Genomic DNA, 14,232 nt, shown 5'->3' with positions numbered 1-14,232 from the left:
GGTCCTGGAGGGCCAGTCGTAGTAGTGACAGAGCTAAAGCGAAGAAGCAAACTGCACTGTAGGGCTCCAGTGCCGAGACATGGTCAGTGAGTGTGTTTGCTTTCTGAGCCTCAAATGATGTTTCCTATTCTGATTTTGAAATATGGCCCAGATGGGAAACCCCATCTCCAGCATAACGGTTTTGGGTTAAATTCCCACCGCGATACATCAACCAATGTGTCCCTGAGCAAGACACTTAACCCCTTAGTTGCTCCAGAGACGGCAACCTCTGAGATCATGTAACAAATTGAAGTCACTTTGGAAAAAGCGTCCGCTAAATGACATGTAATGTAATAGAGCTGTAATCCACAAATCAACCTTGCAAGGTTACTAGGTCTGGTTATATAGTTATATTAGATGAATGAGGTAATGAAGATATTAGGCACAGGGTTTGACTTGAATGATGAAGATGTTGCATGCATGGTTAGTAGCCTATATTACCAAGTTTCTAATGTTATGAAACAAAACTATGAAGAAATAACTGAGCAAGAAGATTTATCTATTGATCTGAAGGGCCAATAGAGGCCTATAGTGAGGTGTGTTTTTCCAGTTTCATAACCATTTTGTAAATAGATTCACTAATTCACTAGTATATTTGATGGATCATCAGGATAAAAACATTTTGAAAATCAGTAATCCTATCTTGATAATTTAGGTCTATAAAACGGTAACTGGCAAAGTAAATACAGTTTTAGTATTATGACACAAAGATAAACTAGCTATCTGCAATATAATTACAGTAAAATGTAAACATTTAACTTAACTAAGGCAACAAGATTTGTTCATAATTCTCTTATGTTAGTCAATAATAACAGCCTCATTTTAGTTAAAATTGCAAATTAAACAAAAAGAAAAAGCACATTCTAGGACATGTTTAAGCAGAGATAGCTTTTTAAGTGAATTGAATTTTGAATTTTTATGTTAAACCAGTAGATATTGATCAAATTGTGGGACTTTAATTTTAAGTATTCTGAGTTTGAGTTACTATGGCTGGGCTAACAGAAAGTTCAAATTGTATTATGCTGTAATACCATCTCCCACCAGGAGGGTGCATCATTGACTGAGTTAAATTTTCATTATGCTGCAATACCATTTATTACACCAGGAGGGGCGCATGTTCACGAAAAAGTTCACACACTTTGCAATACCACCGTTCCAGTGCAGACGTCAGCGTCTTACACACACAAATAATTTTTCATGAAAACCCCAAAGGGGACATTGGAGATATTGATACTGGGCATATCAGGAAGCTGTTTTCTATGCGTTTGTCGGCCCGTGGACACCGCTGATTTTGGTCCCCACGGGGCCACACGAGTCCCCACCTTGTGAGTGTTGTATTCAGGTCAAGGTCCCCATCGGTATAGAAATGCGAGTACACACACACACACAACCACCACACACACACACACATAAAGCTTCAGTTACATTTGGTTGTGGAGATAATATTTCACTTCTTATTTCATCAAGTCAACCTGGTTTTAGCCACAATGTAAAGGAGAAGTACTACACTACCCACAATCCCAAGCATTACAGCTGTTGCGCTCTGATTGGTGGAGCTCGCTTTCAGTAACAACACGACAGATATCCGACTGGAGTAGCATGCTGCGTTCCAGGCAACCCCGTATCGTGGTTTCCCCCACAACCTTCTGCCCGGAAACGCCCTGGAACGGCGCGGTCGCTACCAAACCTTAACTTACCCGGGACTGCGAACTGGTACCAGATCGCTGACTCCCAGTTCCAGTTTTTGACGTCACAAACACATTAACAACAATGGCGTAACCCTGTTGATGCTATACAGAAGCCGTGGATTAATAGAAATATAAATAAACAGGCAATGTAAAGTAATTCCGCACATTGTAATCAAAACAATACGAATACGACATTGTGTACACTACAGGTTATTTTATTAAATGAAGCCCAAAATATGTTGCCGAATTAGAAATCGTTACTATCGGCGCTTAGCTAACGTTAACGTTAGGTAGCCACTAGCTAACGTTAGCTAGAAGGGTTTGTGATGACTTTGCGCCGGAACGCTACCAAGTCGTGAGTCCTGACTTGAAGTCGTGAACTTACGGGCTCAAAAATTTTGTCTGGAACGCAGCGTTAATGTCACCTGACAGAACATGATGAAGTTAAACAGGCTTGCTGTTTATACATGTCAGCATGCTGCCTGCATGTTTTCCTACTTTGTTCAAGACCTTTGCTGCTGCTTATTGTCTAATTCTCAGTGGATTGTACCTGGATTTAGTCCACAAATCCAAGGATGTCCGAAAAACATTGCTGACACAGACGGAACGTTACTGAATTCAAGATGCTTCATTAACCGTTATCTAACAGGTCGCGGCGCGCCAAATCCACGTCTTTCATTTTATTCGTGAATCAGTAACACGTCTTGTAATAGTTCTTGTTTTCAAAGGTTATATTTTTTAAGTTTAAGTCTCAGTTTCGGGGCAAAATATGTCTATCAACAAATTCTTTTCATCATAGTGTTGCTGAAATAAACACTGTTGACCTAGGGCCTAAAAGTCCTTCTTACATGGATTTTTTGTTCCGCTTCCACAAGTCTCGGAGCTTTAAAGAAGTGCAGTTTCAGAGACATGGATGCAGCTGGGATAATAATCTCAGGTCTTGTCCCTCATTGGTTCAGACCATGACACCCGCTAACAGTTACTCACCCTGTACCAGATAAACATGGCTTTGAAAGCATTCTCATTGGAGCACGATCCGGCACCCATCGTCTGAACACGGTCATTCCACTGGGAGACATCTGAACCGAGGGAAGACAAAACCCAGGGACGCTTTACCAACTAGCTCAGAACATAAATGATGCAGAAATTATAACACCATATCTCCACTGTACAGTATATTGTGTTACTAACTGAGAGAAGACTTTCAGTGAGTTGGTCGGGAGGGGTTCTCCGGGCGCAGGATTCCCGAGGCTGGTCGGGTTTACGTAGCGCATTCTTGAAAGAAAGACCGAAAACACATCCATTTATGAAAACCCCTTTACAGTTTTGGTCAACAGAGCACAACTGAAACTTTTATGAAAAATAATGATGAAACAACTAAACAAACTCTAAAATGTTGTTCCACCAGCAACTTATCCATCAGTTACACTGTCCATATAAAGGACAAATAGATTCTGAAAACATCAGGCAATGGACTTTATATTAAATGTGTAGAGGACATACTATATTATATAAAAACATTAACGTGTAGAGGACATACTATATTATATAAAAACATTAACGTGTAGAGGACATACTATATCATATAAAGATACTAAATGTGTAGAGGACATACTATAATATATCATATAAAGGTATTAATGTGTAAAGGACATACTATATCATATAAAGATATTGTGTAGAGGACATACTAGAATATATCATAAAGATAATGTGTAGAGGACATACTATATCATATAAAGATATTAAACGTGTAGAGGACATACTATAATATATCATATACAGATATTAATGTGTAGAGGACATAAAAAAAAAAAAATATTAAAAATATAAAATATTATTTATATATAATCATATAAAATTATTAATATATATATAAATTTATTAGACTATATTATATTATAAAAGATATTAAAGTGTAAGAGGACATACTACTAAAAAAAAAAAAAAAATAATATATACATATATTAATGTAGCATATTTTTTTTTTTTTTTTTTTTTTTTTTTTTTTTTTTTTTTTTTTTATTTCTAAAAAATATTATTTTGGAGTATATAAAATATATATATATATAAATGTAGAGGGGAATAAAAAAAAAATATTATATTATATAGAGAGTATTAAAATAAGAAAGAAAATATAGATGTTATACAAAATATTATATAAAGAATTATATATGATATAAAATTATATTAAAAAAATAAAGAATATAGATATAAATATAATATATAAAGATATGAGAGTATATATAAAAAATAATTATAAAAAATAATTAAGGAAAATAATATATTATATAAAGATATTAATATTTAAAAGATAATTAAATATATTATTATATTGAATGTGATATGAAGTTGTTGAGGTTTTGGGTTGAATTGGGGTTTGTTCATTCGTTTTTGTTCTTGAGGAAGAAGGAAAATTTCTATTTTTCTCTTTTTTCTTTTAAAAAAAAAAAAAAAAAAAAAAAAAAAAAAATTTTATTTTAAAGTTTTCATTGACAAATCAATCCCTTTTGTATTAAAACAGCTGTTCCTATTTTTCAAAGAAATGAAGAGAATCATTATTCCATCTGCTGATGGCTTTATGAAGACTTTCTATTCCAAATAAGATAAATAATAATTGTTATGAACCCTTCAGGAAGATGGACAAACAGTTTCACTGATAGGAATATAAAGTCCTCTTAGGGCCTTTTCACACCTGTAGTTCGTTTGCTTTGGTGGGAATCAGTTGGTGAGTTTGTAAACTTAAACGGTTTTGTGGTTCGGTTTCACACCTGAAAAATCCAAGCGGCACTCAAAATGCGCCTTACTACAAATCACGCGAAGACCGTCCAACTCCTCATATTGGTCGGATGTGTCTGGGGCGGAGCAAGAAAGTAAATACAGGAGTGTTCTGGACTAGTGCATATTTCTTGCATCTCCACAGTCAAACCAGCTCATTTCATTAAAATATGAGACAGTGTTTCGCGCGAAGAGACGCGTTACTACGTCTGCTCGGTCGCCGGACTTTGCTTGAGCGTGCCGAGACCACCTCTTCGAGCAGGTCTAGGTACCTTGTGTTTTGGTCCGGCATCCGAAAGTGTGAATGCCGTTCTCACCTGCCCTGACCGAACCCAGCACCAGCGGCACAAACAAACTCTAGTGCGATTCAACTGAACTAAATAAAGAGGCAGGTGTGAGAAGGCCCTTAGTTCAGTGTTGTGAGATGTTCTGTTCCCCTTCCAACCAGCAGAGGCGTGGAGCTACAACCAAGCTCTCTGCTGGTTTGAGCTCCCACATATTCTCAGTTTCAACGTGGTATGCTCGCTAGAATGTCACCTTCTCACCTGGGGTTGAAAGGTTTTTCAATAGGTTTTAAGAGTGTTGTACGGATAGCCCCCTGGTCCCACTTTGTCAAAAAAATTAATTATAACCATCTTGTGCGCCACGAGATAATTCTTCTTCATATTTTATAGCCTATATTTATACTTTTACATGTATATATGTCACAAAGGGGTGCCAGGCAGCCAGAGTTTTCTTATGTTGTATATAGTGTGGTGTTTCGGTGTTTTAGTTTGTATTATGAATGGCTGAGACACAAGGAGGAAAGACGAAGGACAGAGAGTGAAAAGAAATGTTGGGGACGAGAGCACAGATAGACGGGCAGGACAGCGGGAGCGGGCCGGAGGACAGCTGTGGATGTTTGGAGGATCGGCGTTGGCGTTGCGCGAGGTTAGTATCTTGAGGCCACGAAATAGTATCTTAAGGCCACGAGTTACTATCTTGAGGCCACGAGATACTATCTTGAGGCAACGAGATACTATCTTGAGGCCACGAGATACTATCTTGAGGCCACGAGATACTATCTTGAGGCCACAAGATAGTTATAAATAATTTTTTTGACAAAGTGGGACCAGGGGGGCTCCGTAGTCTTGAACAGAATCCAACACAGGACTGACAGCAGGTCTGCAGCTCCATGGTAAACAGCTACAGGCACAACGCTTAACAAAACACTATTTCACATTCTTTCCAGATTTGAGCAATTCCAAAATCCACTGACCTCTAGCTCAATTCCAGACAGTGACATGTCACAATCAATGTTCCAGCCAAGTGAGACCAGGTGTCCCCGCGCAGGAAAAGCCTCTTTTAGTCTTTAAACAAATACCCATTTAGAGAGAGCAATAGAGCATTTTCACAACTTTTGACATTTGTATTTGAATGTCTTTATCTTAAAAGATTGGCAGTGAGGGCATATGATGCTGTAGGAGTTCCCTCCTCCTCCTGGACAGACTTTAAATTGTACACTGTAAAATATGACCATGGATGGTGTTCTTTTAAGGACACAATCCATGATCCACATTAGGCTCGGAGATCTTTTTATTTTAAAATCGTCCAATCCTGGTTACTTGAGATGGCGGCTATCTGAAGGCCAGTCTGATAGGCAGGTTGTTGAAACATGTACAATATCTCACAAAAGTGAGTACACCCCTCACATTTTAGTAAATATTTCATTCTATCTTTTAATGGGACAACACTGAAGAAATGACACTTTGCTACAATGTAAAGTATTAAGTGTCCAGCTTGTATAACAGTGTGTAATGTGCTGTCCCCTCAAAATAACTCAACACACAGCCATTAATGTCTAAAACGGCTGGCGACTAAAGTCAGTACACCCCTATGTTAAATTCCCATAGAGGCAGGCAGATTTTTATTGTTAAAGGCCAATTATTGTTCATGGATCCAGGATACTATGAATCCTGATAAAGTTCCCTTGGCCTTTGGAATTAAAATAGCCCCTCCCCACATTATCACATACCCTTCACCATACCTAGAGATTGGCATGGTTTTATTTCAGTTAACCTAATAGCTGGTTTGATTTGCATTGAGAATGATTTTATGGAAAGTACCCCACCAGTCCAGTCCACCATATCAGTCAGAGGGTTACCATACATTCCCTGTTTAACACTTTCCTAAGACAGTTACACCAACTTGCTATCATCAAGACCTATCTCAGTTTCAGGACATTCCCAGTAGCGAAATGTCACTTTTCTTCATCCATTTCCAATCATAGGGCGGGTTACACACTATATATATATATATATATATATATATATATATATATATATATATATATATATATATATATATTCATGTTCATGGGAAACATACATGTGTCCAGAAAAGGCTAGCAGCAGCAGCAGCGCGTCAGATGTAAAGTCACATGCAAAAAACCTTTGTATCATATTTCACTCTGAACTCTGTCTTGTTGTCACTGTCTTTGTCTGTTGTTAAAAATGGTTACTATCAGTTAACAACCATTTCCAAACTCAAGCCAATTCTGTCCTTTTATGATGAGATTTTAATGCCTTCATTACATCCAGGCTGGACTATTCAAACTCCCTTTCTTTAGGCATTCCCCAGTCTTCAGATGGCCCATAGTGCAGCTGAAAGGATGTTGACTGGTACTAAAAAAATGTGAGCACATCACCCCAGTGCTGGCCTCCCTTCACTGGCTCCCTGTCCACTTTAGAAGGCAGTTCTTTTATAACGGCACCATAGTGCTTTCTTGTACAGCACTTTGGTCATCTTAAGCGTGTTTAAATGTGCTCTAGAAAAAAAAGAAAACTGGTGGAAAATGCACTTTGTACAATGTACATTTGTAAAGAAAAAAGTATTTAAAATAAAAACCATGACTTGAGTCCAGCACCATCACCACGGCCGGTGCTTTTCTCTCTGATGACCCCATGACTGCTCTGCTAAACACAGTTCACATCATCTGCGCGATGACACAACAGTTGGGCTGCATTACCAATCATGAGGAGTCTGCACACAGAGATGTGAGGTGAGTAAGTGGACAACTTGGCGTATGCTCCAAGATGAAGGAGATACTCATTGACTTCAGTCACATAAGGAAACCCAAGCTGAAATCGGAAAGCTGCAATCTAAATGTTTTGTTCACACCGTTTTTCTTTTTTTTGCTCATGCTAATTAGCATCATAGCTTAGAGGATCTCTGTATTTGGCTGACCTGTGTTTCCGAAGCTCAGTCACTAAAGGTGCCCCAGATAATGTTTGACATTCAAACATTCTGCCTATGCAGAAACATGGTTGCACTTGTAGAGCCTTACAGTGGTTAAAGGTCCCATGACATGCTGATTTTTGGATGCTTTTATATAGGCCTTTAGTGGTCCCTTTAATACTGTATCTGAAGTCTCTTTTATATAGACCTTAGTGGTCCCCTAATACTGTATCTGAAGTCTCTTTTATATAGACCTTAGTGGTCCCTTAATACTGTATCTGAAGTCTCTTTTATATAGACCTTAGTGGTCCCCTAATACTGTATCTAAAGTCTCTTTTATATAGACCTTAGTGGTCCCCTAATACTGTATCTTAAGTCTCTTTTATATAGGCCTTAGTGGTCCCCTAATACTGTATCTGAAGTCTCTTTTATATATAGACCTTTAGTGGTCCCTAATACTGTGTCTGAAGTCTCTTTTATATAGGCCTTAGTGGTCCCCCTAATACTGTATCTGAAGTCTCTTTTTGTATAGACCTTAGTGGTCCCCTAATACTGTATCTGAAGTCTCTTTATATAGACCTTAGTGGTCCCTAATACTGTATCTGAAGTCTCTTTATATAGACCTTAGTGGTCCCCTAATACTGTATCTGAAGTCTCTTTTATATAGACCTTAGTGGTCCCCCTAATACTGTATCTGAAGTCTCTTTCCCAAAATTCAGCCTTGGTGCAGAATTACAGCCACTAGAGCCAGTCCCACAATGAGCTTTCCTTAGGATGTGCCATTTCTGTGTCTGTAGCTTTAAATGCTATTCTTTGCACCCGTGGGCGCGCTGGTCTTACAGGGAGGTGTGTTCAGGTGAATTCTGGGCGTATTGCTATCTTGAGGCAGCGGGAAGTGATCGCGCCATTGACCAACAAAAACCTGGTCTGAAGTCAACAGCGCAGCATTTCATTGTTATTTTAACAGCAACCAAATTGTAAAATGCTTCTAGGCTCATGCACACGCGCACCACACAGGCGCGGGGGCCAGCACACAAAACATGCAAAAGATTACAAATACAACATGATGTTACCAAATCCTCCATCATAATAGCAATGCTCCAAGGTCCAAACGCCACTCTGGCTTTTAAAGGGGAATGGGAGATGACACTCTGATTGGTTTACTGCATGTTACGGCAAAACACACCTATGAATTAATGAAGACACAAAATACGGCATAACCCTTTTTGAGCCATGCGCCCGGGCGATGGACCTTTATCGCCATCAAATCTAGTAAAGTGGATTTGGACACCTCTAAACGCATATGTGCTACATGCTTTGCCCGCTTCATCGTCCAAATAGAGCCCTGAGACTGTGATAACTGCTAACTCCTACAATCCAGCTAGCTTTGTTTGGATCTTTGCTACTAACCAATAGGGATGGAGGAGATCTGAAGTGTAGATGTTCAGCATGCGGTTGCCGGGCCCACATCCACCAGGTAATTCCCGCTTCTCCTCGTAGTTACAGAAGAAGTTGATAGACCAACATTCTGGGAAGAGAACACGTTCTGTATTAAGAACAGCATCCAGCCGCACGCACGACGATGCAGCTACACACACATACATACACACCGCATGGGTTCTTTGTGGGGACCTGTATAATGCATCCCCTAGTCCTTACCCTAACCTCAACCATCACAACTAAAATGCCTAACCTTAAACCTTACCCTAACCCTAATCTAATTAAACCCCTAATCCTAAAATCAAGTCTAACCCTCAAACAGTCCTTTAAACTTGCAGGTCCAGCATTTTGGACCCACAAAGCTGTCCGGACCCCCTAGTATATCTGCATTCACGGTCTTTGGACCCTACCGAATAGTAATCAAGCAAGAACACGTTTGAGAGCATTGAGCTTTTGCAAAATTATTTTGTATATATTTAATATTTTGCAACAAAATTGATGGGCTCTCACAGCCTGAGTGGAGCATGGGAAACTACGAGTCCAGTTTCGTTAATCGGAGTAATTGTTGCCAAGATATGCACACTACCTACAGGAAGTTGTCGTTATAACTCACGATTATTATGGAATTTGTTTTGAATCCTTTTGATCCACAGAATTTACATGCAAATGTTCCTGCATCGGAATCACGGTCTAAGGAGAAGTTTGAAAATTAGTTTTCGCTTATACTTAAATTCTCAATTTTGTCTCCCAAAAATATTTTAGGGCGAAGTTGGGCGGAATACCGCCATCACTTCAGATCCGAAATTCAATTCAGGGGAACGCCAGAATGAGGGCTGCAACTAACGACTTCTTTTCATAATCGATTAATCTGTTGTATTATTTTCGATACTGATTATACTGTTCTAAAATGTCAGAAATGTGGTGAAAATGGGGATTGTGTTCTTAAATGCCCAAGATGACCGCCCCTGATGTCTTATTTGTCCACAACTCAAAGACATCGCTTTACTGTCCAGAGGAGAGAAGAAACAGTCACTTTTAACAAGCTGACATCAAGAATTTCTAATGTGTTCTTAAACTAACGACTCCAAACCGATAATTGATTATCAAAATGGTCTCCATTCATTTTAAAAGTGCTGGCAACCAATGGGGGGGAGCCCCTAGGTAAGTCACCTGGGTTGGCGTCGCCCATGTACAGAGGCTTCTAAGCGCGGGGCGCAGTCAGCGCTGCTGCCAGTCCCCACACTCTCCCTTCCCCTCCCTGTCTTCAGCTGTCCTATCTAATAGAGGCCCAAATGGTCAAAAAATAATAATCACTTGCATAACTTGTAATGGGTGTGTTGCTGAAGCACTCTTTTACTTAGGGGATTGATTTCCGGTCTCAAGCCCGGAGGATATGCAGCGAGATTACCTCCTCAGAACCTCCTTTGTACCTAAGAGGTACACATTACAGGGGAAAAAAGCACCCACATCCATGTACCTTTCATTGTGACTGTGTATTAAAGTGATGGTTGAATAATTCCCTAGGTTTACCCTGTGCCCACGCCTCGGGCTACCTCCAGAAGTTTTTTCACCTGGTCCACATTGGAGAGTTAGCTGGATAGCTTATCAGCTGAATAGCTGAAGAGAGGCCAACGGACCCACGTTTGTATCTTGTAAGTTACCCCACTAAATAATACCCAAATACCACAAGTATACAAAATAGGTTATGCTCTCATAAAACGATGGATTGGAAAGTTTGTGCTACACCAGAAGTTTGTGAACACCTTGCTCTCTTTCAGCTCTTGTTACGTTGCTGCTACCTGCAGTTGCCAATTTGCTTAGGGTCACGTCTACAAATTTACACCCAAAAGAGTTACCAAAAGATATTTATTAATTCAATGATTAAATAAGGTAATGTTCCAAACTTACCTCCAATATTACTTTGTCCTATGCTAATTTATACTACAGCACTTACTTTAAAAAAAATTTAAATTAATAAATATTTTTGTTGCATCTCTTCGGTGTTGTACCTTGTAGACGCCCCTAAGCACTCTGGCCTTTCATACAGCAGCAACAACAACAGCAGCAGAGAGCAGAAGCCAGTAGCAGGTGTTATTTACATAAACTTCTGGTGTATCAGAAGCAACCTCTCAATCCATCGCTTTCTGAGAGCATAACCTATTTTTGTACTACTTTGTAGACGTTTTGGTATCATTTCGCATATTAGTGGGTACTACCAGAGTTAAACGGGTCCGCTAGGGCCCTCAAGGCCAAGCTTATTCAGTTGATAACGCTTACTCACGCATAATCCTCCCAATGTTAGGACCCAGGATGCAGAAAGTTTGGGGGTGTTTTAGCCCCGAGCCATGGTGCAAAGGGACCCTAGGGTGAATTACTCCCAACCATCACTTTAACCCTGCTGGTCCTGTTGGTCCTGTTTGTTCAGGCTCATTTTTAACTGTCTCTTCTGTGTCAGCCATGCTTCAGCAGCCCTGGGTGAAACCGGGCTCTTCATAGCCATCCCTGGGATGCAGCCCGAACCTTTTCTCTTATCCATTCCATTACCTGAGTCCCCCGATGTGGGTTACACATCCCATTTCCTACATAAGCACTGTAATGCTGAACGCCTAATAACGTTCTATATTTATTTAACCAGTTCACCGAGCACAGCCGGCCACACACACAATACACACACACACACACACATACATACACATACACATTGACACACACACACACATTACCACAATACGCCATTGCGCCACACACACATACACCGAAAATTGTTATAGTCTTTATATTGCTACGCATAATTCCCAGCTATGGAAAGAGAACATTGATTTACAATCGCCTGATTCAACATTGGCGAATATCGATGACGTTGATGACGATATTATAAGCATGACGTGACACTTTATACTTTCACCGAACACCCTCTCCTCAGCTAGTTTCTTTGTCAGCTCCTACAGAAGCTGCCATTTGTTAGCGTCAACTGAGGCGGAGAGAGTGTATTGATTTGTGTGTGTGTGTGTGTGTGTGTGTGTGTGTGTGTGTGTGGCACATTTGGTGATCGTACCAGGAACTGCTGCCCTCATGGAGGTGCCATTAGTCAAACTCCACCTGGGTCCTGTGGTGCCTTTACTGATGGTCTGCAGCCCGGTGGAGTAAAATAATTAAGGGCTTGATCAGCCTGGTTATGGGTTTGCACGTAGAACATCAAGTTACATTCCGGTCCTTGAAAATCTCTGGTTTTCCACTTTGGAATATGGTAGCTGGAGTATTTGGGTTGAAACCATGATAATGCGACATGTTACAGTAGAATCCAGGTTTCTGATCACCGCCAGTGCCTATGTGGTGGATACCGCCCAGCCGGCGGTGTAATGAGTCAAAACACCTAACGGTTCGAAAGATGATCTACACTTTGAACTGGCCACCGGGAATACAGAAATAAAATGAATTGGCGGTTGATGGAGAAGCCAAATCTAGTCTCTCAGTGGTTTTGAAAACTCTGATTTTTCACACCGGTATAATCTTTTAAAAACGCAAGTAACCGCCCATTCCTAGCTGTCATATTACACATTCATACACTGATGAACCACCATCAGGACTACCAATGGGGTTCATACTTTGTTCAAGAGCACCTTGGCAGCGCCCAGGAGAACTGGCATCTCTCCAGCTACTAGTGTTAATTTCTGGCCAGACTTAGATAGATTTCATATATAGCCAACTACCTTTTTTCCATGACTAAGAGACGACATGGTCCAAAAAACGCCTGACTAAGACTACAACTACACATGCATTATTGTTGATTTAAAATAAAACGAAGATAAAATCTCTTCATTTTCGCCTACAATGGTCCGACTCTTCCATCTGAGATAGAATATTCAGTTGCCATTGTGGGTTGGGTACCAGATCCGTGTTAATACCGCGACCGACCGCGCCTTAATGACCGGGCTATATTCAATCGGACAGAATAGCAACGCTCGATTTCAGTGCTACTTTGAATGCCTGCGCCTCTGGATGTTCTAAACGGATCGATAGAGACAACCAAAACATCGCTGCACGGACGCCAGTTAACACTACACGGCAGCAGGTAACGCTAGCCCACCGCTAGTTATTAGTTAACATTACACCTGACAGCAGGTAACGCTAGCCTCGCACCATTAGTTAGTTAACATTACACCGACAGCAGGTAACATTAGCCTACCGTTAGCTAGTTAACAACACCTGACAGCAGGTAACGCTAGCCTACCAAGCGGCTAGAAGAACATTACACCTGATAGCAGATAACGCGAATACCCACCGCTAGTTATTAACATTACACCTGACAGCAGGTAACGCTAACGCATCGCTAGCTGTGTCAACACCAATCTACCAGCAGGTAACGCGAATACCGCTTAGCTTAGCTAACACCACACTTGACAGCAGGTAATAAAGTAGCCTACCGCTACGCCAGCAGCTGAGCAAACACTCTGCTAAAAATGCTGACAGCTAAACGCGTAAAAAGCCTTGTCTGCATTTCACCGTGGAGGTTAAGCAACAGGAGATGACGCATAGTCTGTGAAGGCTGGCCTGAAAACAACACACTGTATCTACTTCAAACTCTTGGCTCCCTCGGCTAGCCTCACAGGCTGGCGCTCAATGTTATTGTAAAATACCCTTTCCTATCCAGTGGTTGTTTTTGTTGTTTAACAGGAATTTACTGGCAGGAAATAAGGAAGAGGCCGGAGCATTTATAACACTTTTTATATAATTTATTTTATAACTATTTGACTGGTGTTGTTATCTGGAATAACTTACAAAATAATGCGTTATTTTAAAAGATCAAAATGTTTCAACAAAACTTACTAAGATATATTGACTTCTTTGACTAAAACTAGACTAAAATGATCTAGACTTTTAGCTCTAATTAAAACTAATTAACAAAAAAGATATGTGGAATGACTCAAATATGACTAAAAACTAACAAGGACATTTGGTACAAGACTAAGACTAAAATCTAAAATAGGTGACTAAATTCAACACCACCAGCTACTAGTTCATTCCTCAGATTTCCGGGTCCAGGCAATACGTAACTGAACGGGCGCACGAA

The sequence above is a fragment of the Perca fluviatilis genome, chromosome 24, assembly GCF_010015445.1.
Source record: "Perca fluviatilis chromosome 24, GENO_Pfluv_1.0, whole genome shotgun sequence".
Taxonomy (NCBI): Eukaryota; Metazoa; Chordata; class Actinopteri; order Perciformes; family Percidae; genus Perca; species Perca fluviatilis.
This window is presented reverse-complemented; position numbering follows the sequence as displayed.